At 43.8% G+C, this 11,618-nt stretch overlaps 1 pseudogene; it reads right to left on the bottom strand.

Moving 5' to 3' along the window:
- Nucleotides 1–790: 790 nt before the first annotated feature.
- On the bottom strand, nt 791–7,498 carry LOC115275876 (annotated as a pseudogene).
- Nucleotides 7,499–11,618: the final 4,120 nt, after the last annotated feature.

Genomic DNA, 11,618 nt, shown 5'->3' with positions numbered 1-11,618 from the left:
CTTTACTAGTTAATCTGACATTTATATACAGGCTCATCATCTATATTTGTCAGTTCATCACTTGCCTATTTATATCCTGTATCCATTCAACTGTGATATTTGACTTTTTCTTTTGATTTGTAAAAGCCCTTTATATATTAAGAATTTCAACTATTTTGCTATCATACATGCTGAAAACATTTTCCCACTTTGATAGCTTCTTTCCAACTTTGTGATATTTTTGATATACAGAAATTCATACTTTTGTCCATATAAAGTTTTCAATCTATTTTCTTCAGAGTTGTATATTTAGTTTATTTGCTTAGAACGCCCTTCCCTCCCTAAAACTGAATAACTCTTATATTTTCTTCTAAAATATTTATGGTTTAATAACATAGAAATATTTAAATTCATCTTAAATTTATTTTGGTGCTAAGTGTAAGGTAGGAATTTAAATTTTTTTCTAAATGGTAGCCAGTTATCCCAAAATACCTTTTAAGGTACATCCCCTCTCTCCTCTGGAATTCATAGTCACCAATGATATACACTAAGCTACTATGTAAAGTGGATTTAGCCTTTTTAAAAAAAATTTTTAATGTTTTTATTTATTTTTGAAAGACAGAGAGACAGAGGCTGAGCAGGGGAGGAGCAGAGAGACAGGGAGACACAGAATCCAAAGCAAGCTCCAGGCTCTGAGCTGTCAGCACAGAGCCTGACTCGAGACCCAAACTCATAGACCATGAGATCACGACCTGAGCCGAAGTCAGACGCTTAACCGACTGAGCCACCCAGGCACCCCATGATTCTTTTCATTTTCTTTTTTCTCTTTTTCAATTTCAGCAACATACTTCTCAATCTCTTCAAGATTTAAAATCTTGAGGGTTGATCTATTGTCACGACAGCCAGTTCAGTGTTTCTGTCACCAAACCAAACCGCTTCCAGGAGAGCCCTGATAACCAGTTAAAGGGTCAGGTCATGTTTCTCGATGCCTTCATCAGTGTAAAAGAGCTTCGTGGCGACTCTTGTTGCATGCCCTCATCAGTCTCTAGAAGTCATGCAGGGGGAAGCCTGGGTGGCTCAGTCAGTTAAGCATCGGACTCTTGATTTCCACTCAGGTCCTTATTCACAGTTCCTGGGTTTGAGCCCCGCTTCAGGCTCCGTGCTGCCAGTGTGGAGCCCACTTGAGTGTTCTTTTCTCTCTCTCTCTCTCTCTCTCTCTCTCACTGATTCTCAAAATAAACATTTGAAAAAGAAAAAGAAATTCACATACAGACTTGCCACCCTGACTTAGGGCACTGGCTTTCCAGGCACGGTATGTCCTCAAGGGTCAGTCTGATACAGCCTGAGGATGCCACCAAAGTCGAAACCCACAGTAAGGGCAGAGATGCCAAAAGGCCTGTGCCCAATGCTCTGTGTGCAGCGTTCCTTCAGACTGGCGATGTAGCAGGTGACATACTCCATGGTAACTGGGTCCTCCACGGTCGGTCAGCCAGTGACTCTGGTACTGCACCTCAGCGCTGCTGATAACTATCATCAGGTTGGCAGTGAACCCTGTGAGTGCCATGCAGACACTGTCATCCAACGCACAGATCTTGCACTTGGTTCTCTCATCCTGCAGTTTGGCCACCGACTTCTCCACGCCCAGAACAACGTCCTTTCCCCGCATGCCGACTGTGGCTTAGCCCTTCTTCATGGCCTCCTGAGCATACTCCACTTGGAAGAGGTGACGGTGGGGTGAGAAGATGGTGATGGCACAGTCATCGCTCAGGTTGGCAGCTTGGAGGCAGGTGTGGGCAAATCGCACACTCACAGTGGCCACACAACCCGCGATTCACAATGCCTCTGAGAAGACTCTGGGTCAATCAGAAATTTTTCACTCAGATGATCTTTGCATTTGCTTTTGTCAGGCTGCCCCCTCCCAAACTATTAGAATTTGGTTGTAATGGAAATAAATGTTGACATTAATTATGGAGAGAACTGAAATTTTTATAATTTTGAGTCTTTCCATCCTGAAACATCTTTGTCCTCCCATTTATTTGTCTTTAGAAGCTCTCTGAGAAGTTTTATAATTTTCTTCATATGATATATCTATATTTCTTAATTTCCAGGGTTTGGGGGTAAGGGGTAGTTTATACTATTATTATGGTCTTATTGTTGCTATTATAAGATATTTTCTATTATCTTACTCATAATTATTTTCTAGCTGGCTATATTTTGTATATCGAGCTTAACTGAACTCATTAGGACTCTTGATTTTGCTAAGACTCTTAATTTTTCAGGTGATTGTTATCAACTCTGCAGGTGGGTAATCTTATCCTCCCCAACTAGTACTTCCAATATTATATCTGTTTTTTTTCCCATTTTATTATGTTGAACGGAATTGAATTTCCAGGAAAATGTAATATATTAGTGATACCAACCATCTTAATACCTTGCTGCTAATGGGAATGCTCCAAATATTAGAATAAAATGCATGAAGTTGCCATTTTCCAGCCCCTACCCCACAAAAAATCAAGTGTCAGCAATTTCCTATCTTTCAAGCTATTATTTCACCATTTGGTGAATTTCAAATAGGAATTCATGCTGATTAAATAAATAGTTTTGAGTGCCTACAGTGTGACAGACATGGAATTAGGCTGTGGATATATAACTCTAAGCAAGACAAGCACAGTTTCTGCTGTCTTAGAGTTAATATTACTGTAGCAAAAAGCAGATACAGTTCAGCTATCCAAAAAAAAAAAAATTAACAAACCAATTAAAATAGTGAAAAAGCTTGGAAGAATTGTTATGTGCTAGAAACTGTAGCAAGGGCATGGTTGGGACAGGATCAATCCTTTTATGGTGGGACACTGAGGCTGAGAGCCAAAGCCTGAGACACAGCCACCCACACGATGGGCTCTGAAAATCATTCTGGGCAGAGATGGCTAAGAACAGGCTCTGAAGTGAAACTTGGCTGGTGAGTTCCTCAATCTATGGTCATGTGGCCAGAATGCCACAACGTGGGTCCCCAAGCCACAGGCCAAGCCTGATCTGGTGACTGTGCAAAGAGAGTTTTAAATTGAATGTGGATTAAGATTTAGGTTTGGACTGGGCTTTTCATACTTAAAAATAAGACCTCTTTCACTGCTTGAAGAGAGAAGTAAGTGGCAGGATCTGTTCCGAGTTGGCACACGGGGTGGGAGAAGGGGTGAGATGGAGCCCCTTCAGAGGCACTGGTGAGAGAGAGAAATAAAACCTGATGGTACCCTACTGCATCCAGCCATCCTGTAAATCAGCTCCACAGGCTGCAGAGGCAGGCTGAGGATGGATCTGGGTAGGTGTTGACCTTCATTTGGGAAATCAAAAGGAAGCAGTAACGCTTTTTGAGCAAAACACTTGATTCTCCCAAATCAGAGAAAGGATCACAGGACCCTAAGAAAGAAGAGGAGCAGAGATGTGCCTCTCTGTGGCTCTCACTTATGGCTGGGCCTGCATTATTTGTACATCATTTAAAATCCAGCAGAAAGTTCCAATGAAACAAAATAAATGACCACAGCTATCCTCAGGCCAGAAAGTGACAGAAAAGCTGTCCCACTGGCCTGTCATCATGTTTGAGAAAAGACGAACAAGGTGTATGTGAAGCTGGCTGGAAGACCAGGGGCAGCACAAAGCCCGAGCTAGGTTCCAGCCAGGCCTATAAAGATTAGGGAAAATTCTGGAGGGTGAAGCCTATATGACAATGGGCATTCTGGCGGGTAGATGAGGCACAAGCACAGGGTCCCAAGGAGTACGGCTCAGTAAACAGTGGGAGGACCGTACCTATGGTATGATTAGTTAGCGGCAGAGTGTGTCAAGAATCAGGGACACTGGAAAGCCCAGGCTGGGGTGGTTGATACTATATGACAGAAGCAGCAATGAGAGGTCATCACATCCCTGTCCCTAGGAGGCAACTGGGTCCCCGTCCAGATTAAGGCTCTAGACCTTGTAAGAGGCTTATATAACCAGACAGCTCATTTGCTCCAGAATATACAACACAAAAAAGAATCTCCAAGAGGCTAAGGCTGTTTACTCAGGTCCAAAGGGATCTAAGGCCTGGGCAGAAGCCAGTTGAAAGAAGGAAAGTCAACGAGTCTAGCGTGGGAGAAGGTAACAAAGCAGAGGCAAGGCGGGGACAGGGTCTATTTGCCCTCACAGGACTTTCTAGGCTTGATGACAGCAGCCATCCAACCTCACCCCAGTCCCTCTCCTTGAGGAGGTTCTCCTCCCGCTCACAGTCTTTCCTGCTTATGCCTGGGCATGTTAAAACTCTGACGTGAGTTACTGGAAACGTAACTTGCTACTTGCATGTAACGATGTAACAGAAGAACAAGGAAACACTGTGAGCGTGAGCGTCACAGAGAGACGGAAGACCAATGGGCCACTGGTCACCATGGTAACCACAATCAAAACAAGGATTCCAGCTTTCCCGAAGCCCTTGTTTAATGATGATTGTGTTACAGAGAGAGTAACTAATCCCACAGTGCATTATAAACAGAGTTGCTAGTATCCAACATCATCAATGATGGAGAAAAATAACTTCTAACTGGACAAAGTACATTTCTCAGGGTGTATGTGCAGCTTATGCCAAAAAACAAACAAACTAAAAAGAAATAACACCAATCCATGGAGGGAATCTCAGCTCAGCTTGAAATCATTGTTTTATCCCCGTGTCCTTTTTGCTTCTCCACCCCAGTTTCTAGAGAGAGATAGCTTCACGAACTCCTAAGAAACATGATACATTTGCTTATAAACCTAAATATGCATATCCCTACCCCTACGGGTAAAAAGGACAGAAATGTAATGATTACTATGAAATACTCCCATTTAGAGTGGATTTAATCAGTTTCTTTTATATGATCAGGGCAATACATAATCTAGGCTTACCTCTTTGAAGCAGATTGTTCCTTTCTAAATGCCTGATGTAAATGTGAAACACAACCTTCCCTCTCCTTTGCTATCTATCCATCTGTCTCCCCTGGCTAGGAAGTAGTTAAGGCCCACTGCTGCCATCCACTGGTTGGGACGCCAATACACAGCTTCCCTGGCCTTGGGTTTCCTAGTCTCTCCAAGGCCACCCAGCAAAATCACTGCGACCATTTGATGGAGTACAAGTTCACCCACCAGTCTCTCTTCTCTGTTTCAAAGCCTGTTCCACTTTCCATTTCCCATCCAGCTCTCGTAACAAGAGAACACTCTGGATAAGAGTAAATAAGCACATAGGGAAGCCAACTTCAGTTTTCTTTTCCACTCTGACTCATCATTTGGGCCAAAGGCCCAATACCAACTTACTCCAGTTCCCACGTCTCATTTCATATTTGCATGGAGAGTCTGATAAGTTGCTGATTAGGCAATGAATTGACCACCTGATGGTCAGGTGTCTATTCCTGGACCAATGTGCTCTGACCAGGGGTTAGGGTTCTCTTATAGCAATATATGGCTGTCCAGTCTGTCCCCAGAGGCCATTCCCAAAGAATGGAGGTGAAGTAGGGTTTTCAGAAGACCACATTCTTTTTTTTTAATGTTTTTTATTTATTTTTTAAGAGACAGAGAGAGACAGTGTGAGCAGGGGAGGGTCAGAGAGGGGGAGATACAGAATCTGAAGCAGGCTCCAGGCTCTGAGCTGTCAGCACAGAGCCTGACATGGGGCTCGAACCCACAAACTGTGAGATCATGACCTGAGTCAAAGCCGGACGCTTAACCAACTGAGCCACTCAGGTGCCCCGAAAACCACATTCTTTAATGGGCTCTGATGCAACTTACCTTCAGCTGTCACGTTCTTTCATTGTGTGTGCTATTCCCTTGACTTTAGCATGGAAATGGTGTCATACATAGAGTTGTAATTAAGTGCCTTTCCTTGGCGGCTGCACCATTTTGTGGTGTATAACCACAAGCAATGACTTAGCCTCTCTGAGCTTCCATTTCTTTCACCTATAAAACAAATCTGCCCCATGGGATTTTCATGGGGGATTTAAAAGAAAAAAGATCACATATGTAAACTACTCATCACGGGACACAGTATAAAGTCAATGCAAAATTAACATCAGTTGTTATTGTCACCATCATCACTACTACCATCATCATCGAGTCAGGAAGGCCATTTTCAGAGCTTCAAGTTGAGCACTAAATTTACTCTCAAACAACTTCAGCCTCTCCTGTCCTATTTATTACACCAAAAATAATCAGCGGGTCATGAATTCAAAAGCTTGCTATTACTACCCAGGATGGGAGTCCTCCCATCCAGCATGGTGAGTGGAACAGATAAAGTCAGTTCTAACCAAATTTTACCAGAGGCTGGATAGGCCCGAGATGCAGAAGGACATCATGTGAGAGGAGGGAAAAGAAGCACATTCTCCAGCTTTATGATTTCCTGGATGCTGGAATGGGATTCCTCAGAATGATGTGAAAACTAAAGAAATCAGCAAAGATGGAATTTTTAAGATAATCTGATCCTGTGCCAAGAAGTCTACTTGGGAGGAAAATATTCCTGTAAGAGCAGAGGGATGTTTCAAAAGGCTCATCAGTAAACTTTAAAAAAAAAAAAAAAAAAAAAAAAGAAGAAGCTCTTTGTTGGAACTCTGGGTTTGGATGACTTCGCAAAGCAATATGGTGTGGTCACACCCTCAAGATCCTAAGACAAAATAATTGGGAAAGGAATATATGGCCAAAGTTACTTACCACCTTCCTTTTAGTTGCACCTGGTAGAAAGAACCTTGCCTGCAGATTCAACAGAATAACACTTCAAAGGAGTTCACAGTCTAACAGGAACATTGCCAGTGGAACTGGGAAGACACATAGGCCAGGCCATGACCTTGGATTGGAGAACTGACTCTGCAATACACCAGCTCAGAAACCCTGGGCAAGGAACCCAACCTCTGTGTAACTGGGAAGAACTGAATCAGATCAATGATTTTCAAGCTTCACCTCCTGGCCCCGGAGTCCCTCTATAAATTCAGAAGCCATTGCAGGTTGGGGGGAAAACAATACAAGAGAGCAAGTAAGACTAAGCCTCTGGGTCCCACCACTACCAATATAATACCTTCAGCTAGACAATTTCTGCCCTTTTGATGATCCAGATAAGATTTTGTTAAGAAAAATCCTTCATGTTTCTTAAGCAAGAAAAAAAAAGAACTACATGATTTCCAACCCATTCTAGTTCTAACAGCGTATGGTTTCAGATAGAAGGAATGGGATTGCTTCACAAAGAGGCTGGAACGGAGGGTTAACTTGAGATCATGAAGAGCCTTGCACACCATGTGAGGGCATTTGTGCTCTACCCGGTGGGCAGCCATGAAAGGGGAACAATGTGACCAGGTCACTATGTTAGCAGAATGCCCTGAAGGCTTGGATAAGTGGAAAATGCACTGAAAGTTGGTTGGTAGTGTTATTCCAACACTGTCCAAACAGGAAGCAGTTTATCAGTGTTTTATCAGAGAGGTGAAAAATAGGAAAGAAAACTGGATAGGAGAAGGGCCAGCATCCTCCACTCACCAGCATCCTCCATCCTGTTAGGGTTTTTTGTTTGTCTTCTAACTCCATTCCCATCTCAAAAAGCTGAGTAAAAATGACTCTTTTCATGTGCAGACAATGTCATTGACCAGGCCCTTTACACGAGATGAGCACAAGGACACCACAGTAAGGAGCGTGTCATCTTTAGCTAACTAATAAAGGCCAAGGCACTGTTCCCCAGCCAGATCGTGTCAATGGTTGGCCACCCTGTTCAACTTCCCCGTGACCCACATGCTCCTAAGCTCCCAATTATGCAGCTGCACCTCCCGAATCATCTTTGTAGAGGGACTTCCAGAATGTCTCTGTCCCAGGAGCCTCCTGGTTCACCTGCTCCCACCATTAGCTCCATCAAGCAGGGAATCCCCACAGATGTCCCAGTGGGCTTGTTGGAAATGGAAAAGTCACATCCAGGCCTTAGATTTATGATGTGGCATGTACTGAACACTTTTCTCATGCTCTTGAGTCCAACATAAATGAGCAAAAGCAGATATGTAAAGCGCTTAGAGAGTATGTTACACCTTTAAAAACACCTCAGCTATCTGGCAACCTGCTGTGGAGGGCTCACTGAGAAGCAGGACACCATTCCCTTGACTGTAGCTAGGAACCTGGTTCTGGAGAGAGCTGTCAGCCCACGCTCAGGGCACCAGGCTTCTCCTATCACTCCCTCCAGGTTCCCTAGCCCTTGCCAGGGTGTGTACACATGCTATTCCTCTGCCAGGAACACCCTTCCCCCAGTTCCTTTTTAGGTGTTCATACATTCAAATCATTTTTGAGCTAATTCAACAGAGTAATGAATAAAAACTGCTTCCTGCAATCCAGCTCTTTGAAATTAACTTTGTTTCATATATTAACAATGAAATCTCGGAACCAGAGAATTGAAATGCAGAATTTTCTAAAGTCATCAAGTCCAATCCATGCACTTTGAATTTGAAGAAATAGACCCAGACAAGGGAAATGACTTTTCCAAAGTCACGCAAGAATGACCAATGCTAACAGGTATTAATGCTAAAGGCTGTGCTAAGTGCTTCACACACATCAGCACATTTAATCTCACAACGCCCGGCTGCGGTAGGTGCTACTTATTACTAGTCTCATTTTACACGCGAGAAAACTGAAAGGGGAAATGACTAATCCAAGTTATATAAGCTTGATGATGTCAGATGAAATTCTAGATGAGTGACCCCCCTGGGGGATGGGCAGGGAGGCAGAGAGAAAAGGTGAATAGAGGATGGTCTCCATGAATAAGCCAATCGCTTCTCTCTGAGCTTCAGTTACTAAATCTGTGAATTGAAGATAATTTTCTTAACTGCAAAGCACTATACAAATGAAAGAGAAAGGGATGTTTTTACAAAGTGAAAGGAGGATTTATTGTTATTTTTCTATTTAAAAGAAGACATTCCTGGTGGCTCAGTCGGTTAAGCCTCCGACTTCTGCTCAGGTCATGATCTCACATTCGTGGGTTTGAGCCCCGCGTCAGGCTCTGTGCTGACAGCTGGCTCAGAGCCTGGAGCCTGCTTCAGATTCTGTGTCTGTCTCCCTTCCTCTCTCTCTCTCTCTCTCTCTGCTCCTCCCCATCTCATGCTCTCTGACTCAAAAATAAATAAAACATTTTTAAAAAATTTTTAAAGACATTCTTATGTTAAAAAATAATAAAATACTACAGAAAGAAAAACATGAAGAAAATAAACATCATCCATTCCATTATCCAGAGATTATTAGCATCTTAATGCTAATACAAGAAATCTGTTTGTGTTTATGTGTGTGCATATAATCATTAATAAATGAGATCATACTGCTCATGCTGTTTTGTGATCTATTCTTTTCACCCAAGTTATACCTGGTGAAAAACCAAGAAAGTTTTATTTTCAGGAAGCCATTCTTCCAAGCTTAGATCAGCCCTGTGAGAAGAACTAGGTGGTTTACTTATCATCCTCTTAACGACTTAGGCAACTGGGCTTGAGAGGCAGCAGCGTCATTGACAGTGCCCCAGGCCCCACACAGAGGCCAGGGGACCACACAAAAGCTGCAAGCCTGCTCCAATCTCCAGACGAGCCCCCTGGCACAGCTGCAACCTCCAGGAAGGCGGCCCTTGTGTGAGTTCCTTGAAGGCGCTGCGTCTGCTGGCCGCTGAGTGGGGCTGACTCTGGCCACGGAGACCCTGGATCTAGAGAGCCTGCTTCTGACAACGCGGGAGCCAGCGAGGGCGACCACAGTCGGCGCCATCCATCTGCCCCCGTCTGTGCCAGATCTATGCCCCATGCCCCAGAGCACAGGGTCAAACCACGGCATGCAAAGAACAGGCTCTGAGAATGGGTGCTAAGTCAGCTCTGCTCTTAGGCATGGAGTGCTTATGGAGGTTTCATTCTTTTCTGCTAAGCAAATTTTAGGAAAATATCCAAATGATAGAAAAGTGAGCAAAGCTTCAGCCCAAATACTTGCTCATGTACCGCCTGGGAGAACCAGGGGCTCTCAGTGCAGTTTCCCTTTAGGCTATCTGGTGGTCTCTATTTACCCAAAGTTCACTGAACTAAAGCAGCTGCAGAGTGAATTCATTTTCTATTACAGCACAATAAATTACCCAAAAATTTAGCAGCTAAAAATGACAAGCATTTCATATCTCAAAGTTTCTGTGGGTCAGAAATCTTGAGCACAGCTTAACAGGACACCTCGAGTTCAAGGCTGCTCATGAAGTTGCTGCTAAGCTGTCAGCCAGGGCTGCAGTTGTCTCAAAGTGTAACTGGGGTTGGATAATCTGCTTTTTAAATATTTTTAATGTTTATTTATTTTTGAGAGAGAGAGATACACACAGCGTGTGAGCAGGGGAGGGGCAGAGACAGAGACAGACAGAATCAGAAGCAGGCTCCAGACTCTGAGCTATCAGCACAGAGCCCAACGTGGGGCTCGAACCCATGAACTGTGAGATCATGACCTGAGCCCAAGTTGGCCACCTAACCAACTGAGCCACCCAGGCATCCCGAGAATCTGTTTTTAAGTTCACCCACATGGCTGTTGGCATGCTTCGGTTCTTTGCCAAATGGGCCTCTCCATTGGGCTGCCTCACAGCATGGCAGCTCACTTCCCCCAGCACCAGGACCAGGGAAGCTGGCAGGGGGAACGGCGGGGGAGAGCAGAGGGGAAAGGCGGAAAGGGAAGGTGGGGCAGAAGGCAGAGAAGAGTAGACATAATCCTTTGGGTTTTTGTTTTTTGTTTTTGTTTTTATTTTAGAGAGAGCGAGCAAGCAGGACAGAGGGAAAGAGAGAGAATCTTAAGCAGGCTCCTCAGTCAGCTCAGAGCCCAATGAGGGGCTCAATCCCATGACCCTGGGATCGTGCTCTGAGCTGAAATCAAGAGTCAGAGATTCAACAGACTGAGCCACCCAGGCACCCCAAGTCTCTTTATAACCTAATCTGAGGAATGACCTATCGCTTTTGCTGTATTCTATTCATTAGACCCAGCCGATACTAAAGGGAAAGGGATTACAGAAATGCACCAGCCTCCATCCTCTCGCCTGGAACATGAATATAATAGCTAAAATTCTTCCAGCAACCTTGGCTGGTGAGGATGAGGGCCACACCCGAGAGACGGTGGGATCAGAAAACAGAAAGGAGAAGCCTGAATCCCTGGTGATTTCATCACGTCATCATTGCCTTTTACTCAAAGGATAAAACTTAAAGTGTTAAAGCCACTCCTGACTTGAGTTTCTTTCATATGCAGATGAATGTAACTTTACCTGAGGTAAGTTGTTAGCACTAATCTCAATTAAGGGTTCACATTCAACCAGCATTTATATCCTTTACAGATGGAACATCTAAACTCAGAGAGGTAAAGTTATTCACCCAACATCATCCAGCGAGACACTGGCAAGAATGAAACCCAAACTCCTGGTCTCCACATTTACCCAAGCTAATTCTGACTGTCCCCAAAATTTGTTGAACACTCAAAGCTCTGTTTGGGATGTTCCTGGCAGCTGGGAAAGTTCTGATTTCCCTCAGGCTATGTATTTGTACCAGAACATTCTCTGCTCTGTTTCTCTGCTTACCAAGTAAACAAGTGAAATAGAAGAGGAAAAATATTTTGGACGAATTGATGGTTTGCAGTTCAAACACTTTTGTCTT

Source organism: Suricata suricatta, chromosome 13 (genome assembly GCF_006229205.1).
Source record: "Suricata suricatta isolate VVHF042 chromosome 13, meerkat_22Aug2017_6uvM2_HiC, whole genome shotgun sequence".
In the NCBI taxonomy this organism is placed as follows: Eukaryota; Metazoa; Chordata; class Mammalia; order Carnivora; family Herpestidae; genus Suricata; species Suricata suricatta.
This window is presented reverse-complemented; position numbering and strand designations above follow the sequence as displayed.